Here is a 19254-nt window from a genome sequence, read left to right on the forward strand (position 1 = left end):
GACAATAATGATGGTCTTGGAATAGAATGAGTTCCAGTACTTATTGTGAAGGGAAAAAAACAAGATGCAGAACATATTATAGCGTGAAAACATATAGTGCATGTCAGGCATGTGTGTGTGATCATACATGTACATGTGTACACGTGTAGAGTATCTCTGGCTAAGATGCTCAGGACACTGTCTGACAGAGGTCTCTTTTGGGACCAGGAAGCCAGGAAGGAAGACTACATAACTTTTTAAATCCTATACTATGTCTGGATTACCTGGTCCAAAAGAGATGAATGATATTTTTTAAAGGAAGTGTAATGGGGTCAAAAGACCCCATTACAAGACCCCATTACATTACAAGAGTAAGAGAGAGCTCTTCCTCTGGGTGGTCCCATCAGTCCAGGCAGTGCTTGGTGGTGAGCATTTAAGCTCCTCTGTCATGGCTCTCAGGCCTAACAAACCTCTACTCTCCCTAGGAGACGGCCACAGGGCAGCCAACACCTGTGGAAAACGTGAGGCAATGGGTGCACGCTGCCTCTCAGGTGGAGTGGCAGCTTCACCTTGGCGGGGAAGAAGGACTGTGCACTTGTTCTGGCCAACTCCGCTCTGCCATAAGCTCCAGAAGGCTGCTCTGTGCAGGAAAGCAGAGCCCAGGCCCTGGAGAGACACCCCCATAGCTAGCCTGCTGGCTTACAGACCCCTCCCCAAAATCGCCAGCACCCCATCTTCCTGCAACTCCAGCGATCCGCCAGAGGAATGCCATGTGTCTTGAGAGGCCACCAGGAGGTTGCAAGAGCAGGAACAGACGGGGGTAGGGGTTGGCCCCTGTGCCTCAGTTGGGAAGGTAAACACCTGATTAGCAACGGTCCTCACACAGGTCTGAGATTGTGGCCTACCCGAGCTGACCTTGGCAGTTTCCCTACTATCTTTTCCTCCCATCTTCATAAATCTGATTGGATCACCAGGGGCTCAGAACTACTACTTTACCCATTTAAAATCCCCAAATGATCTTGGTAGTATTCACATCTTCATGGCTATAAATCAGCCTTCTTCCACCCCCTACCCTCTCAGGAGAACCAAAATTACAAAGAGAAAATCATTCAAGTATTCTCTACCTAAAGAGAATAGAAAAACCTGGAAGGTCTGAAACACGTTTCAGTTCATATTCTACAGCAGAACATTCTATGAGATGAGGGTCAGGATGGGTCTGTGGGAAGCCAGGGCTGTCTGGAGAAGGGGCCTGTGAGGCGTTGGTCTGGTGGGGGAAAGGTGAGGGTGTCAAGGTTAACCCATGTCCTTGGAAACAGGGTCTCTGGTTTGCCTGGGGATTTAGCAGGAAGAAAAAGGGTGGGCCCCATATTGGGAAAGGTGTTTGAAACTACTGGGATCCTGATCCCCACAGGAAGCCCCGCTTGCTGAATCTAGGACTGCAGGATGACGCAGAAGTAACTTCATCTGTCTTGGAGCTGTTATTCAGCTCAGGGGCACGGACCACAGGATTCCAGCAGCAGGAAACATGTGGGTGGGATACTCAGGAGATACTCGAGCTTGAAAAACCCTTAATTGGAGCTGGTCTCCAAAAGCCTCCCACCCAGGTCTCCACGTGGGAGAGGACATGGAAATGGGTCACATTCTCCCAGCTGAACCAACGTCACTGTGGGCTCCGACCACGCTTAAAGGAGTCCAGGGGCACTGAGTAACCTGGTCTTCTTGCCGTGCAGGCCGTTTCCTCCTGATCCAGCAACAAATGATGATGAGCCTCCAGACCGCAGGGGCAGTTGATCAGCACCAGGAAGGCAGGGACATGTCAGGGGCTGGGTGAGAATAACATCACTCAGGTGTATGCTGTCCTGGGTCTTCCTCTCACTCTGAATATGGGCAGATGCCTGTGCCAGCCCTTTGCCCCCTCCACCCCAGCCCTGCTGGAGGGACAGAGGAAGAACACTGTGTGCTTTCCCATGACCTGCTGGGCCTCCCTGACCTCACTCTTCAAAGGGATCCTGAGGCCAATGCTGGGAAGATGGGGAAGAGATAGCCCTCCCACCCTGCTGTGAATATACTGACCCCACACGGTGTCCACAGGTACCAGTTCCCTCAGGAACCCCGTGGGCATGCTGGAGAGCACCAAGCAGCTGGCCCCACAGACCACCTGCTACTATGTTGCCTGCTTTCCAGAGTTGGCAGAGGGAGATCTGACAGGCAGGGAGAGAATTCTGGACAGACAAGGTCTGGTGGTCATTTCTTAAGAAAGACACCAGTTTGGTGGCATAAATTCAAAAAACTTTCAGAAGAGCCTATGATCATTCTCTCCTGACTTGAACTCAAGTAACAAAGCTTAAGACTTGAAGTGGCAAGGATTTCTTACTGCCCACACCAAGTGCAGCTTTTGTTATGTATGACATAGAAGGGCTCTAACCTATTAACTCTTTCCTTGCCCTACTGGGAAGCTAAACACAGTCCTCCACCTTAATGCCCACCTAGGGCAGGTACCCACAGAAGCCAATGTGTATACCTGGAAATTTTATATATATACACACACATATACACACACATACACACACATACACACACACACACACACACATATATATATGACTCTTCCCTAAGAGTTCAAAACATTCTTTATTCACATGACTCCATATAGATAATATGTCTCTTGGCCCTAGACTATAAGCTTTGCATGGGGAAGAACTATTTTTACTCTGCTCATTACAATATTCCCAATGCTTGGTGGAGCCTAGATCCTAATAAAAGCTCTGTAGGGCAGCCCCGGTGGCACAACGGTTTAGCGCCGCCTGCAGCCTAGGGCATGATCCTGGAGACCCTGGATCGAGTCCCACGTCAGGCTTTCTGCATGGTGCCTGCTTCTCCCTCTGCCTGTGTCTCTGCCTCTCTGTGTGTGTGTGTGTCTCTATGAATAAATAAATAAATAATCTTTAAAAAATAAATACAAATAAAAGCTCTGTAAATATTTATTAATTGAATCAGTGAATCAATAGAGGGAAGGAGGGTAGGAAGGAAGGACGAATGGAAGACAGCCATCACAGCTTGGTATCTCTGTGTTCTTGGTTTGTCTTATAAAAACATCATAGCCAGGATTAGAAACCAAGCCCTTCATTCCCCTTCTTTGCTTTGCCATCAGTAGTCCTCAACCATATTATGAGGCATAGTATACAGACCTGCTCACAGAAGCTTATACAGTACATGACCAGGAAAAATGGAGAAACAGTCATGACCCTCAATCCTTAAGAAACTTCAGAAGGAGGAAGACAATGCTTTGGTCCAGCTGTGTCCACCCCAGAAGGACACCTCTCTCCCTCTGGGGACTGTTGTCTTCCCCTTTTAACAAGGCTTTGTGGAGGATCAGGGCATAATAGGTCTTTAATAACCAAGTATAACAGCAATTGGTGCTCAGAGCCCTTTCATAAAAGAAGTTCAAAAGCACTTTGGCTCAAACATCACATGCCCCTGGGAGCTATGAAGGTATAAGTATCATTATCCCCATTTACAGTTGGGGAAAGTAAGGCCAAGTGAGGTTAATTAGCTTGCCCAAGGTCGGATGAGACAGGGAAAGGGCGTAGAATTCAAACCCTTTGCAGCAGCCACTCAGCTAACTCTGGCCACACTAACAGTGTCACCCACACTGGGCTTAAGAGAGATCTTTCTCTTCTCTACTGTTCTGCTGAGAAGCAGTCTCTAACATGGGGCTCGTGACCAGGAGACATACTGCCTGGGTTTCAATCCTGACTCTGTTCCTAACTAGCTTGATCTCTAACAAATTACTTAATCTTTATAGGCCTCAGCTCCTGAATATGTAAAATGGTACTAATGGTGCTATCTCTGAAACTAGGGTGAGGATTAAAGGAGACAATGTATGTAAAATGCCGTTTTCATTCATTTTCTCGATGAGCAGGCGGCACTCTCACTGGGGGAAAAAAAGTTACTTGAGAAAAGGGTTGCACCCACTCTGGGTTTGGTTTTTACAAGGCTACAGAGGACATACAACTAACAGGCATTTTGGATTCTGCCAATGAAATGTCCCATGAGCCTGAAGGTGACCTGCAACACCAAGTTTAGATTCCCACTGACTTGTATGGGCCTCACAAGGTGAGCAGAGCAAGTGGCATCGCGAACACCAACTGGCAGGGGGCATGCCTGAATGAGAAGCTGGCCAACAGCACCCAGTTTAAGAAGTCTAACTCTGGATTCCTGACCAGCTGAAGCCCTGGGTTCTAAATACCATTTCTCTGATGTTCTGCTGAGCTTCTCAAACTGCACTCGGCTCAGACCAAAGACAGTCAATGCTTTCTAGGTACCACCGTGTTCCTGACCAAACAGGAGGTATTCATGGGTGGCTGGGCCCACTATAGGGGGCCAAGTGATACTCAGCAGGGGGCTGGAAGAGAGGTGGTGGTGGGCTGGGGGGAGGAGAGCTATCCAATCTCAGAATACCTTCAACAAAAACACTGTGACATATATGTGTATGGCCATCCCTGATGCACACAAAAATCAGTAGCAAAACTCCATTTGCTTTAACTCCAATACAGAGCGGCGCAGAGAACCCAAGACATGCCACTCTTGTATAAGGCAAGATGCTAAGAGCTGGCAATGCTTGTTCATTCAACTCGAGAAACTGATTACTCTCATTCTCAGGGGGAGAAGAAGGCTCACGGGAATCTGCAGGACACACAGACAGGGCCTTTGTTAACCTAGCTGATGGCTCCTGCATCTCCTGGGTACCCTAGGCCAGAGAAATGAGGAACCTGATAGGAATAAAGTCAACACTACTAGCCTGCTGGCCTCCAAAAGCCTTCCCAGAACAAGGAGTACCCACTCACTGCTCTTCCTCGCACCCTGCTCTTTCTCCTGGCATGGACCCTCAAGGAAGAGTTCTCATGCAGTGACTTCCTATTGTTCAGAATTGAGGGGTAAAATTCAAACTCCTCACCATGGCCACAGATCTGGCCCCTGTCATCTCTTTGCTCACCATGCTCCAGCACCACTTATGGTACTTATGCCTCCCCGCTGTCCCCTCTACTCATCAGCCAGGTCCCCATTCAAAGTCATCTCCTGAGAGCTAGCTAGAGTTCTGATCCTAACCCCTATCCCAGTCATCTCCATCTTAGTACCCTGTTTCATTTCTCCTTGTATCTCTTTTCACCTTCCTGCATTTTGTTTACCTATTTACTGCTTGTCTCTCCCAACAAAATATAATCTCATTAGACCATGCAACCTGGTGATCTTGTTCTTGATTCTTTATAGTAGGTGTTCAATAAGTCATTCAATTTAACAAATATTTACTGAGTGCCTACTGGACTACAACAGTAGACAAAAAAAAAAAAAAAGGGCAAAATCTCTGTCTTCAAAAAGCTTAAATTCTGGTGGCAGATAAGAAACAAATAAGAATAGAGTAATAACTACTACTTCAACAAAGTGCTGGGTGCTGTTCTAAGCATCTGATAGGTATTACTAATTCAATCTTCCCAAACACATCCCTGAAGGAAGTATTAGTATTTTACAGATGGGGAAGCTATGGCACAGGGAGGTTAAGTTACTTGCTGAAGGTCAAGGAGCTCATAATGGCAGAAACCAAGATCCAAACCCAGATAGTCTTGGTACAAAGTCCATGCTCTGATGAAGAGTTACACTTCATCTTTGCTGAGTGTCAAATAACTACTGGGTCAGCGCCCCCCACAGCTGTTCTCTGGAGGCAGGGCTGGAGAGAGAAGAGATCCATCATGGGAGGGCTGCCCTGCTCTGTGAACTCAGTGAGGTAGAGACTGCTGGCTTTACCACTGTACTGCACCCTGGATGAAGAGGGATCTGCAGGGAAGTGTGGTCTGATGAGGGACAGGGCCAGGGCCAGGATTCCTGGCTTCTAGTTTTAGGTGCTGAGACACTCAGAAGAGTCAACTGATAATTGATGAGTTTTTTGTTTTCGTTTTTGTTTTTGTTTTTATGTGCAGGACACTGACCTCAACATTGTAATGGATGCAAAATGAATCTAGAGATCCTAGCCTCAGAAAGCTTTGAGTCATACTGGTACACTGGAGCTGAAACAGAGGTCAAAATTGACAGGTGCCATTAAAAAATATACAAAGTGCTATGGGATTTCAAGAGTTACTTAGCCTCTAGGGGCCACAGGTGCCTATCCAGAAAAGAGGGGGCTGGTCTACACAACCCCCTGGCTCTGACATGTTCTGACAGCACAGATTTGGAGCAGCACAGAAATCAAGTTTTATTCTGGTTAATATTTCAAGTGCATGGCCACTGACTGGTTCTCTCATCTACCATGAGAACAGTCCCAATTTCTTTGAACAACATCTTACAGCATCGGCAGGGCAATAATAATGTTCTCGTTTAAGTAATGCAACTGGATATGGGAATGAAACCCAGTGTGTTCTGTGCTCCTCCATCTAACTGGTTTTTAAACCCACAAACTCTCGTCCATCAAGGAGAGGGTGACCTTTCTGTGAGCACATTGTTATAATATAGAAACCACTTCCTAGGGACGCCTGGGTGGCTCAGTGGTTGAGCATCTGCCTTTGGCTCAGGGCATGATCCTGGGATCTGGGATCGAGTCCCACATTGGGCTCCTCCTGGGGAGCCTGCTTCTCCCTCTGCCTGTGTCTCTGCCTCTCTCCCTCTGTCTCTCATGAATGAATAAATAAAATCTTAAAAAAAAAAAAAAAAAGGAACCACTCCCTATTCACCTTGTTTTATTCTGTATCCCTGAAGTCTACCACAGTATCTAGCTCACAATAGGTGCTGAGTAAGGCTAGCTGAGCTAAACCTGATCTAGAAATTGTCTGTAAATCTGAGTCAGTATTCCCTGTAGTTTAACTTTACAGCTCTCAGCCTCTCCCAGGGGGAGGAGACTGGTTCCACCTCTTCACTTTTACCGCTACCACCCTGGTCCCCCAAGCCACTATCATCTCTTGCCCAGAAGCTACAGTGATCTATCTCCTAACTGGCATCCCTGCTTCTACCTTTGCGCCTTACAATCCAGTCTCTATACAGCACCCAGAACGATCTTTGAAAACTTAGATCTTATCTATCACCTCTCCACTTAAAATCCTCTAACAACTTCTAACTGCACTTGGAATAAAATCCAAACCGGTTCTGCAGAGCACTTAACACTCCTGAAATGATTTTGTCTGCTTATTTGTTTACTCTCTCCTCTTTCAAATGTCAGCTTCAGGAGGGCAGGGGGCTGTGTCTGTCTTCACCATGGGAGTCCCAGTGCTTGGCATGGCACCTGTCACATAGTAAGCACTTACACCACTGAATGGATGAGTCTCCACGTTATAAGGCAACTTGTATTTACCAGGCCCACTAACTCCACCAGAAAACCGTGAATGACACACCGACATTTAAAAGCCAGCATCGATGGGATGAGCGTTGGGTGTTATACTGTATGTTGGCAAATTGAACTTCAATAAAAACAAATGAAAACAAAAAAAGCCAGCACCTTTTTTACGATTCAAAGTCCTGCTTTAAATCAAAGGAAACTAGTATCTCTGGACACTTTAATGGCCCAAAAGATGAGTATCATTTAAGGTCTAAGACCAGGAACAAGAGCCCAGGAGTTGCAGCAAGGAGCTAAGATCTAAGGTACTTGGGAACAAAACCTCAGGACACACCCCATGCCTCAATTTACCCAGCAGTCAGCCAGGCACACTTCCCTAAGTTCTCTGAGTGACAGGAGACAAAATAATTAACAGCTATAGCATACTTAGATTCTCAGATAGGAGGTGCTGCAAGCCACACATCTCATTATTCATAAAACTCTTGATTTGCTGCCAATGTAAGCCTCCTCAGCCTTCCCAGGGGCTAACCTGACAGCAAGTACTGCTCAGACAAGTTCAGCACACAAGATAGAGGGAGGCATGTGGGGCCTAACAGAAGTCGGGTATCCAGACCTAGCTATGTGCCTCGGTTACCAAGTTCAAAACTAAGAAAGGTGGTTGGGTGGGGGGCGATGAAAAGGAGGTGACAAGTGCAGTATGGGGCTCCCAGTGGTTCATTTTGCAGGCTCACATGTACACACCCATCATACAGGTGAAACATGTGCCTGCCTTCCACGAATACTCATCAGGAGAGGCGGAATGGGGAAGCGACAGTTCAGTCACACAAGAGGGAGGAAGGGCGGCCCAGTGGCCAAACCTTGGCAGCATTTAGTTTGGGGAAATATGGAGGGGCTCTCACCAGAGGGCCGGGATGCTGAGCGCGGGGAGCAGGTGAGGGGAGAGTCAGGAGGGCACGGCACCCGGAGTGCGACGGACGGACGGTGACAACCACGCCGACGCGGTGCGGTGGACAACAGAGTGGGTGGCTCGGACACCTGTGGAGGCGACCCCTGGGCGAAGGTGAGGACGGCCGGAGGGTGGTCTGCGGCGGGGTCTGGGCCGCGAGCGGCAGGCGGCGGGCGGCGGCGGCGACCAGGCGGGGCTGGGAGGCCCGGCCCAGACCAGGGCGCCGCGCCGGGGGCCAGCCGGCGGGTCCGAGAGGGGTCGGGGGCGCCCTCCGCGGCCCCTCCCCGGGAGACAAAGGGCCGGTGGCTCCCCCGAGCTCCAGCGCTGCGCGGGCCCGGGCGCTGTGGGCGCGGGGCCGGCCTCGGCGCTTACCTGGGCCGCCCGACCCGGCCGGGCCGGCGGGGGCTGCGGGTCCGTGCGCGGCGCGCGGCGGCCTGTTCCGGGGCGCGCTCAGCCCGAGCAACTGCGGCGGCGGCGGTGGCAGCAGGAGCTGGAGCAGGAGCAGCAGCAACAGCAACAGCAGCAGCAGCAGTAGCGGGAGCGGCCGCCTGAGCCTCCGCCTCCCGCTCCGTGAGTCACCGCGGCGGGGAGGGAGGGAGGCGCCAGGCCGCCGGGGGAGGGACCGGCGGAGGGGGCGGCATCTGGCTCCGCGAGGGCGGCGGAGGCGCGGCCACCGCAAGGCCCTGGGGGAAGGGGCGGGGCGAGGGCGGGGCGCCGGGGCGGGGCCTGTTGTGGGCGGGGCCCGGGGTGCGCGGGCACACCCATTGGCTAAATACGGTCTGTGGGGCGGGCCTTCTGCGTACAGGGCGGGGGCTGGGCGGAGCGTGGGGACACTCATTGGGTTCCTCGGGAGAAGGGTGGGGCCAGCGGTCCCGGGGCGGGGCCACGAGATGGGCGGGTGGAAGGCGGTCCTGGGTAGCGGCGGAGCGGCTCTCGGAGCGAAGGGGTGGAGCGAACGGGGGCGGGGAGGGTGGGCCAGAGGAGCGGGGCGGGGGCTCGGAGGAGGAGGTGGCCTGGAGGGCGGGGCCCGGATTGAGGTTGAAGCTGGCTCTGCGGTAACGCGCCTCCGCCTGTCCCTAGCTGCTCCAGGAGCACAGAGATCCCGTAAAAATAATGGTCTCTCCCGCATACGAGTCTGTGTCTAAAAATGGGAGCGGTCAGACGGGGCGGAATGCTCGGTGAGGCCGGGTTCCCCAGGACCCCTGAAAAATCTGAAATGGACGAGGTTGCAAAACATTTAGGGGCGTGGTCTTCCTGCGCGGTGGAACTGCGAACATTGCTACCTTTGAAGCAGCTAGGCCCACTCTTGAATTGGAGGCCTGTCCAGCCTGGGGTCCACGGAGCCAGAGAGCCCAGGGGTGGGCCTACGTGGGAACCTTAAACTTCAAGTACCAAGTGTCTTGGTGACGGACCTTTTCTGAGGAGAAAGGATCCATGATTAAAATGTTTCTATATCTGCTAGACCGCTCTGGCTGGAGACAGTGGAGGGAGAAACACCCCTTTGGGGGCAAAATATGAATTGCTTTGAACACCCACTTTCCATTTTAAAGGGAGGCGTGTCTTTACGAGTGGTCTCATTAAGGGCGCCCGGAGGGCTCCACCAGTTGAGGGTCTGCCTTGGGCTCAGGTCATGATCCCAGAGTCCTGGAATTCAGCCCTGCATGGGCTTCCTGCTCAGCAAAGAGCCTGCTTCTCCCTCTCCCTCTGCCGCTCCCCCTGCCTGTGCTCCCTCATTTCTCTCTACCAAATAATTTTTTATTTTATTTTATTTTTTTTATTTTTTTTAATTTTTTTTTAAATTAATTAATTATTTATTTATTTATGATAGTCACAGAGAGAGAGAGAGGCAGAGACACAGGCAGAGGGAGAAGCAGGCTCCATGCACCGGGAGCCTGACGTGGGATTCGATCCCGGGTCTCCAGGATGGCGCCCTGGGCCAAAGGCAGGTACCAAACCGCTGTGCCACCCAGGGATCCCCCTTTTTTTTTAATCTTAAAAAAAAAATAGTGGTCTCATTTTCAACATTTTTTTCTTTCCCATCCTTATGCAAGAAGGATATGGTATAATTTTTTTTTACTTTATTGTGTTTATATTCTGTAATGTCCATATGACTCTTTTCAGTTAATAACTATTTTAGTTACACTTGAGGAATATTTTAATTTTATCAAAATGAGATAGACTTTAATTAAAATTAAAATCATGAGGGCAGCCCCCGTGGCGCAGTGGTTTAGCGTCGCCTGTAGCCCAGGGCCTGATCCTGAAGACACTGGATCCAGTCCCATGTCAGGCTCTCTGCATGATGCCTGCTTCTCCCTCTGCCTGTGTCTCTCTGCCTCTCTCTCTCTGTCTCTCTCTGTCTCTATGAATAAATAAATAAAATCTTTAAAAAAAATTAAAATCATGAGATTATGAATTCAAAGGCCAGAAATAGGTCTTAGTCATGTCTGTATTCCCTACTACTATCCAGGCTACTATGCCCATGGCAAGGGCTGAATATTTGCCAATACAGTGTACCAGCTGATCCTTCATGTTTCCCAGTAAAGCCAAGGCAAAAAATGTGCATATTCAAATTATTTTATGTGAATATTGATATTTAAACAAATGAATTAAAACTGAAAAAATTGCTTGGTATTCAAGACACAATGTATAAATGCATACTATTTTTAAGGATTTTGTTTATTTGAGAGAGAGAGCACAGGAGCATAAGCAGGTGGAGCAGCAGGAAGAGGGAAAAGGAGAAGCAGGCTCCCCTTGGAGCAGGGAGCCCCTGATGTGAGGCTCAATTCCAAGATCTTGACATCATGACCTGAGCCAAAGGCAGCCGCTTAACCCACTGAACCACTCAGGTGCCGCAAATGCATACATGGAGCCCAATGCGGAACTCGATCCTGGATCTCCAGGATCAGGCCCTGGGCCAAAGGCGGCGCTAAACCGCTGAGCCACCCGGGCTGCCCGCATACATTTTTTAAAAAGATATATGCTTAAGGATTAAGGTAGGAACGGAATGCATAAAATGGAAACGTGTCTGTGTGAAATAATGGATGCTTTTCCTTTTTTCAAATGTTTCACAAATCTGTTGTTTTTATTGTCCAAAGTTACACTACGTTCATCATCACGGTCAGTCCCTCAACTACCCTATCAACTCAGAGTTGGAAAATTCTTCCTTTAGACAACAGTATTAGTTCAGGATTGACTTGGGCTTCCACCCATCTGTAAGATGGTAGAATGAAACACTGAAGGTTTAGAACGTAGGAAACATCTGTTAGTTCTGACAGCGAGGCACTGTCTCTTCCACTTGGGAAACTGCTCCTGCCTACCATCCACCCCCAGCTCCTCCACCCCTCAGCCCCCCCCATTCCTGATGAGGTTATCAAGGACAGTATTCTGTCTTCTTCTCTCCACAAAAAAACAAACATGGGAGACATGGGACCCAAGTTGGACCAGTACATTCTCTTGACTGCTAGCTAAGAAGCAGGATGTGTCCTACATTGAGCCAACTGGAGTCCTTCCCTAAAACTTTCTGAATTGGATATGAAGGGAAGCTCTCTTTCCTATTGGATCCAGAGTTAGAAGGATATGACCTCAAAAATATTCGGGGATCCCTGGGTGGCGCAGCGGTTTGGCGCCTGCCTTTGGCCCAGGGCGCGATCCTGGAGACCCGGGATCGAATCCCACATCAGGCTCCCGGTGCATGGAGCCTGCTTCTCCCTCCGCCTGTGTCTCTGCCTCTCTCTCTCTCTCTCTCTCTGTGACTATCATAAATAAATAAAAATTAAAAAAAAAAAAAAGAAAAAAAAATATTCATCTTCCACACACTACATGGAAAACTGAAAGAATAAGGCGATGTTACAAGACAGAAAGGAACCAATATTGGGACGCCTGGGTGGCTCAGTGGGAGAGCGTCTGCCTTCGGCTCATGTCATGATCCCAGGGTCCTGGGATCGAGTCCTGCATCAGATTCCCTGTTCCGTGGGGAGCCTCCTTCTCCCTCTGCCACCCTCTCCCTCTCTCTGTCTCTCATGAATAAATAAATAAAATCTTAAAAAAAGAAAAAGAAAGGGACCAATATTTGGAAGGAGGGAAGGGGAACCGGTAGAGAAGAAGAGAGACCTCTAACAGCATTCCACAATTTCAGTAGACTTTGCACCAGCTCTGCTCACACCATCTCACACCTAATAGGTCCCCAGATCGGCCTCTCCCCCAGTGCTTCCCACCTTGAGTAACTGCCACCACACCCCACCTGGTTGCTTGCACCAGAAGCTTAAGTGTGTCCTTGACTCACTGGGTCTCCTTTATCCCTCATAACCAGTTCCTGTCATTTCCACCACCAAACCCTATGTTGAATCTCCCTGCTTCCCACCACCTCTACTTCTCTTAACCCATCATCAACTCTCATCCAGACTCCAACAATAACTCCCAAGAGCTCTCTCCTTCAGCCTTTCCCTACCACCCCAACTCCATTGTCCCTAGAAGTTACCAATCATGGGATCCCTGGGTGGCTCAGCGGTTTAGTGTCTACCTTTGGCTCAGGGCATGATCCTGGAGTCCTGAGATTGAGTCCTTCATCAGGCTCCCTTGCATGGAGCCTGCTTCTCCCTCTGCCTATGTCTCTGGCTCTCTCTCTCTCTCATGAATAAGTAAATAAAATAAAAAGTAAAAGTTACCAATTGCATCAGTCCTCTGCTATTCAATGATTTATCTTCATTTTATTTTTTAAGATTTATTTACTTATTTATTCATGATAGACATAGAGAGAGAGAGAGAGGCAGAGACACAGGAGGAGGGAGAAGCAGGCTCCATGCCAGGAGCCCGACGTGGGACTGGATCCCCGGACTCCAGGATCGCACCCCGGGCCAAAGGCAGGAGCTAAACCGCTGAGCCACCCAGGGATCCCCGATTTCTCTTCATTTTCGTGATGAAGTTCCAATTCTGTAACATGGCTACAAGGCATTGTGTCATCTGACGCCAGCCTGGTCTTGAACCCCTTCGGCTGACTGGGCTCCAGCCACATATAGGCTTTCTGCCTGTTCCTTGACCACAGGGTACTACTTCGTGCTTCACAACTTCTGAGTGTGCCGTTCCCTTTGCCTGAGTGGTTCTTCTCCATTTCTCCCTCCTTCACCTGACTGAATATTTGGTCTTTTTTTTTTTAAGATTTTGTTTTTTTTATTCATAGACACACAGAGAGAGGGGCAGAGACACAGAGGGAGAAGCAGGCTCCACTCAGGGAGCCCGATGTGGGACTCGATCCCAAGTCTCCAGGATCACACCCCAGGCTGCAGGCGGCGCCAAACCGCTGCGCCACCGGGGCTGCGTTGTTTTTTTTTTTGTTGTTTGTTTTTTTAACGATTTTATTTATGGGCAGCCCGGTGGCTCAGTGGTTTAGCGCCGCCTTCAGCCCGGGTTGTGATCCTGCGGACCTGGGATCAAGTCCTGCGACAGGCTCCCTGCGTGGAGCCTGCTTCTCCCTCTGCCTGTGTCTCTGCCTCTCTCTCTTTGTGTCTCTCATGAATAAATAAATAAAATCTTTAAAAATTTTTAAATAAATAAAAAGATTTTATTTATTTATTTGAGCATGAGCATGAGCATGAGCATGAGCAGGTGGGAGGAGGCAGAGGGAGAGGGAGAAGCAGATTCCCCGCTCAGCAGGGAGCCCAGTGCATGCAGGGCTTGATCCCAAGACCCTGAGATCATGACTTAAGCCCAAGGCAGATGCTTATCTGACTGAGCCGTCTGGGTGCCCCTGAATATTTGGTCTTCATTAAAAAAAAAAAAGTTTATTTATTCATGAGAGACACACACAGAGAGAGAGGCAGAGACACAGGCAGAGGGAGAAGCAGGCTCCATGCAGGGAGCCTGATGTGGGACTCCATCAGGAGACTCCAGGATCATGCCCTGGGCCAAAGGCAGGCACTAAACCAATGACCCACCCAGGGATCCCCTATTCGGTCTTCTTAAAGGAGACTTTTCCTAACCTACGCTAGCCCCAGTCCAGCATGGCCTGCATAAATTCAGGAGGGCAAGGATGTCACTGCAAACCCTCTCACCTAGCACAATATCTGGCATATGCAAATGCCCACCTAATTATTGTTGCATGAATAAATAAATAAAACCCAGGTAGATACCTCACCCAGGACTATCCCTTCCATTGGGCAGCCACTCCTACTTGCCCAGCTCCACCCCCAGCCCCAATGCTATCAACCCTCTCCTCACTCTTCAGTCATTACATTTATGAGTGTGTATTTCATTTATTTATTTATTTATTTATTTATTTATTTATTTATTTATTTAAAATATTTTATTTATTTATTCACGAGAGACACACAGAGAGAGGCAGAGACAGGCACAGGGAGAAGCAGGCTCCCTGTGGGGAACCTGGTGCGGAACTCAATCCCTGGGATCATAACCTGAGCCAAAGGCAGACGCTCAACTACTGAGCCACCCAGGTGCCCCTATGATTCTGTATTGTATCCTTTCAGCTTTGGGGAGGGCCTCTCTGTGCTCCCAGACACCTATGTATCCTTATTCTTATTTTTTAAAGATTTCTTTATGCATTTTCTAGAAAAGACAGCACAAGCTGGAGGGGCAGAGGGAGAGAGAAACCCAAGCAGACTTCACGCTGAGCTCCTGGAGCCTGATGTGGGGCTCTATCCGACAACCCTGAGATCATGACCTGAGCAAAAATCAACAGTTGGATGCTCAACTGACTGAGCCATTCAGGAGCCCTTGTACGTATTTTTAAATACTTGCTTTCCAGAGCAAAAAAATCTCTATCCTGTCTACCCAAGGGATAACTATAATAGTAAAAATTTTAGGCCAAGTATGAAACAACAGCAGAGCCACAGCAGACTTGAGGGAAGGAGAGCTTTCTGAAGCAGTTGTGCCAAGAATGGTCCTCAAGTTTGACCCTATAAGATGGCCTTCCTGCCTCTGAGTTTAGCAGGTACAAAACCAGAATGGGAGAGAAAGGAAGAGACTTTGCATTAAATAGGGCAGAGGTAGGGGATCCCTGGGTGACTCAGAGTCCCGGGATCGAGTCCCACATCGGGCTCCCGGCATGGAGCCTGCTTCTCCCTCCTCCTGTGTCTCTGCCTCTCCTCCCCCCCCCAACCCCCGTCTCTATGTCTATCATAAATAAATCTAAATAAATAAATAAATAAATAAATAAATAGGGCAGAGGTATGGTAGTAAAGAAAAATGAGGACCAATTCTTTTTGTGTTTTGAAAGCCAAATTTTCAATGTTAATTAATAATTTCCAGTAAGATAGGAAGTTAAATAATCTTTTGCTGGGCAGCCCTGGTGGCTCAGTGGTTTAGCGCCACCTTCAGCCAAGGGCCTGGTCCTGGAGACCGGGGATCAAGTCCCGCTTCCGGCTCCCTGCATGGAGCCTGCTTCTCCCTCTGCCTGTGTCTCTGCCCCTCTCTCTCTGTGTCTCTCTCTGTGTCTCTCATAATAAAAAATAAATAAAAATTTTAAAAATTTGTCTTTTGCCTTGGTTCCAATATTTATCTTCCTGTTTATGTTTGGTAGAGCTCTAAGTTTTCTTTTTTTTTTTTTTCTAAAGATTTTATTTATTCATGAGAGACACAGGGAGAGAGAGGCAGAAACACAGTCAGAGGGAGAAGCAGGCTCCACGCAGGGTACCCAATGTGGGACTCGATCCCAGACCCCGGGATCGGGATCACGCTCTGAACCAAAGGCAGATGCTCAACCGCTGAGCCAGCAAGGCGTCCCAAGATCTAAGTTTTCACAGAGAGTGATAAGGGGGTGAGTGCTCAGCAGACAAGGAGTGCCACAGTCATGTGCCATCCTCCTTTGTTTCATTTTGGCAGATAACTTGTCATCTAATTTTACTTGGGAGATAGTAAGGAATCATTAAACACAACAATGAAAGCATTTTGTAGATCAGTGAATATACATATTGTGTGTCACGAGTGGGCTACCAGCAGCTGTGAACATCTGGTTCTCTGCCAACCTGTCCCTAGAGCATTGGTTTCTGCATGGGTGGATCCTCCTAAATCTCAGAACCCTGCTTGTATTGCACTTGGAAACAAGAGAAAGAAATGATTATTTGTTTCTTTGGCTCAGTATTTTGATAGACCAACAAGTCTTGTAGTTTGTGCAAAAGCATTCCAATCACCTAGTAAAGACAGACATAAGACTTCACTTTGGATCCAAACACTCAGCTAATAAGCCTTTAAGCATACGAGTCTGTTTATCACCTTCCCCACCCCCCTGCTGGTTATCATCCAACTAAGTATAAAAAATTACCCTTCCTAAAAGCAAATAGCCTTTACTCTCTGGGAAAAAGCAATAAAACAGCTCTTTCCCCCGGCGCATACCAACATGCTCTCTATCAGTAGGTTTTGCAATGCTCCCAGGATACTCAGGGTGAGGCTAAAGACCATTCCTGACTGGCAGTTCCCTGCCCTATTGAGGTACAGACTGCCCAGCAGTTTATTTTTGCAAACAAGTAGAAGGGCCTGTTAATATGAAATATATTAGCTTTGCTCCTCCCCTGCACTGTCGTAAGAGTAGAAATTCTCAAACCTGAGACCATAAAACCTCCTTTTTCAAATTCATATGTTTCCTGCGAGTCTCCTTGAACCCTTTGCTGTTTGTGACACCAATGTCTGCCTTAGTGGTACTGTGACAGACACTTAGATTTTGCATTTTGGGCCAGCAAAGATTGCTCAATCTAAATGAATTTTGTGGGTTTCTCTTCTCCACATCCCCCTCCTCTCACTTTCTTCATTTCTGTTCTTCTGGGAAATTACTTCCCATCAGCAGTATTTGCCCCCAGCTGGTGAATCAGATGGGGCTCTTTTTTATAGTTAATAAACACTGAAGGCTGAGGGCAGCAAATGTACACCCTGGTGCCAGCTAATGAAGAGCATCAGATGAAAGCTTATGCAAAGGGGACAGGCATGGTGCAAATGTCCTGGGATCCAATACTCACTCTTCTCCCACATGCTGTATAACAGATAGTAATGATTATTAATTATTTAAGCAAAGAACATGAGAGCCAACACAGGCAGAAAAAAAAAAAAGGAAGCTGCACTCTGTTGAAACCATTTTAATTAGTGCAAGCAATAGAGCCAAGGGAAATAGACTGAGATATTTTGTAGCTAAATAATTTTTTAAAATTCTTTACCACTTTTTTTCCTTAAAAGAAAAGACCACTTAGTATACTTGTGTATGTTACTGATAAATGGGGACAGGACAGTGAAATGGCTTCCATAGCCTCCTTTCAGTGATGGCACAGGGGCAGGGCAGGGGTGCTCGGCAGGATCTTTGCAGGTGCTAGAGAATCCTGAGGCGGTGAGTTCCAAGGCTCCCCTGGAGATGTGTCTCTCATGCTCATAAGGGGGTAAGGACATTAAAACTGGAAAGTTGAAGCTCCCTCCACCCTGATTTTGTTTCCTTTGTACTTTGGTCTGAAACCTTCATGAGATTCTCACTTCAAATTTCAAAGCTCATGTCATTCCTGGTATGTTTTAGTTTTTCTCTGTATATGTTATGATACCTAGAACAGTTTCTCTCTCTTAGATGAACTGTGACATGATTTAAAAAGCTAAGAACCTGGGGCACCTGGGTGGTTTAGTGGTTGAGTGTCTGCCTTTGGGTCACATCATGATCCCGGGGTCTTGGGATCAAGTCCTCCTTGCAGGGAGCCTGCTTCTCCCTCTGCCTCTCTCTGTGTCTCTCATGAATAAAAAAAAAAAAAAAAAAAAAAAAAGCTAAGAACCTCAAAGCTGTGACTACAAAAGGACGTGGATTTGCTTTTATTTTCAAATTCTAGGACTACCTTCACTTGCTTGAAACTCATTGGTGGTTCTAGTACAGTCCAAAACCTTCCCATATTGTCAGTTCCTCTGCCAATGACATTTCCTCTTTTTAAATTTTTTATTTATTAGAGAACACAAGGCGGGGGAAGGAGCAGAGAGAGAAACAGATTCCCCACTAAGCAGAGAGCCTGATGTGGAGCTTGATCCCAGGACACTGAGATCATGACCCGAGGTAGAGGCAGATGCTTAATGACTTAGCCACCCAGGTGCCCTGACATTCCCTTATAATCAGAGTTTTCATTTCTAATACCATCACATTTAGAAATCCAACTCTCTTTATAAGCAGCCTGGCTCTGTGACTAACAAGAGACTCTTTCCTTAGCAGGTGTCTTTTTCTTTTTTTTTTTTACCTTGTTGCAATATTCAAATATTCATACTCTCTTACACCAAGTCCTTACAGGATATTTCAGTTGAATGGGTTTAGATCTTCATCAACATCACATGTGACCTATTCTGTGCCCCCGACTTTTGTTCAAGCAGTCTCTATACTCAATCACTCATTCAAGAACTATTAGCAGCCTCCCAGGTGCACACCATTGCACTCAGCAGGGGATAATGCGGCAAATCAGACAAATATTTGTCCTTGCCCTCATGATGCATAAGCTGAGTTGAACAAATGAGTAATTCACCGCCACTATAGGGATCCCTGGGTGGCTCAGCATTTAGCGCCTGCCTTTGGCCCAGAGTGTAAACCTGGAGTCCCAGGATTGAGTCCCACATTGGGCTCCCTGCATGGGGTCTGCTCCTCTCTCTGTGTGTCTCTCATGAATAAATAAATAAAATATTTAAAAAAAAAAACCAATTCACCGCATTATAGTTAAGTGCTAAAAGCTGAAATACAACAGGATGTGAGACCATATTATTGATAATCTAACCTTGCATTAGGGTCAAGAACTTCCTTTGCAATGTAACATTTAAGCCTCCACTTAACTAGGCATTAACTAAGCAAAGGGTGGGGAGGAGAGGTTAGCACACACAGGGACAGGTCCATGAAGAGGTCATGGGGAGAAAAGACAGCATGGTGATATCAAACAACCGAGAGAAGGCTGGGTGGCTGGAGTGCAGAGTGATGGAGAAAGAGGCCAGGCACTGATGACACAGGACTTTATAGATCATGCTAAACATTTGGTCTTTATTCCAAAATAGGAACCTCTGAGAGGTT

The 19254-nt window shown here is 47.8% G+C and overlaps 1 protein-coding gene across 2 annotated transcripts in view; it reads right to left on the reverse strand.

Moving 5' to 3' along the window:
• CTNNBIP1 (catenin beta interacting protein 1) overlaps positions 1 to 8822 on the reverse strand; it is a 49949-nt gene extending 41127 nt beyond the window's left edge. Inside the window, exon 1 of one of the 2 annotated variants that reach the window (XM_041773087.1) lies at positions 8616 to 8822. The gene's annotated coding sequence lies outside the window, so the exon portion shown is untranslated. The remainder of the gene's footprint in view (positions 1 to 8615) is intronic. The other variant, XM_041773084.1, reaches the window with a different exon arrangement.
• Between the last annotated feature and the right edge of the window lie 10432 nt (positions 8823 to 19254).

The sequence above is a fragment of the Vulpes lagopus genome, chromosome 10 (genome assembly GCF_018345385.1).
Source record: "Vulpes lagopus strain Blue_001 chromosome 10, ASM1834538v1, whole genome shotgun sequence".
NCBI lineage: Eukaryota > Metazoa > Chordata > Mammalia > Carnivora > Canidae > Vulpes > Vulpes lagopus.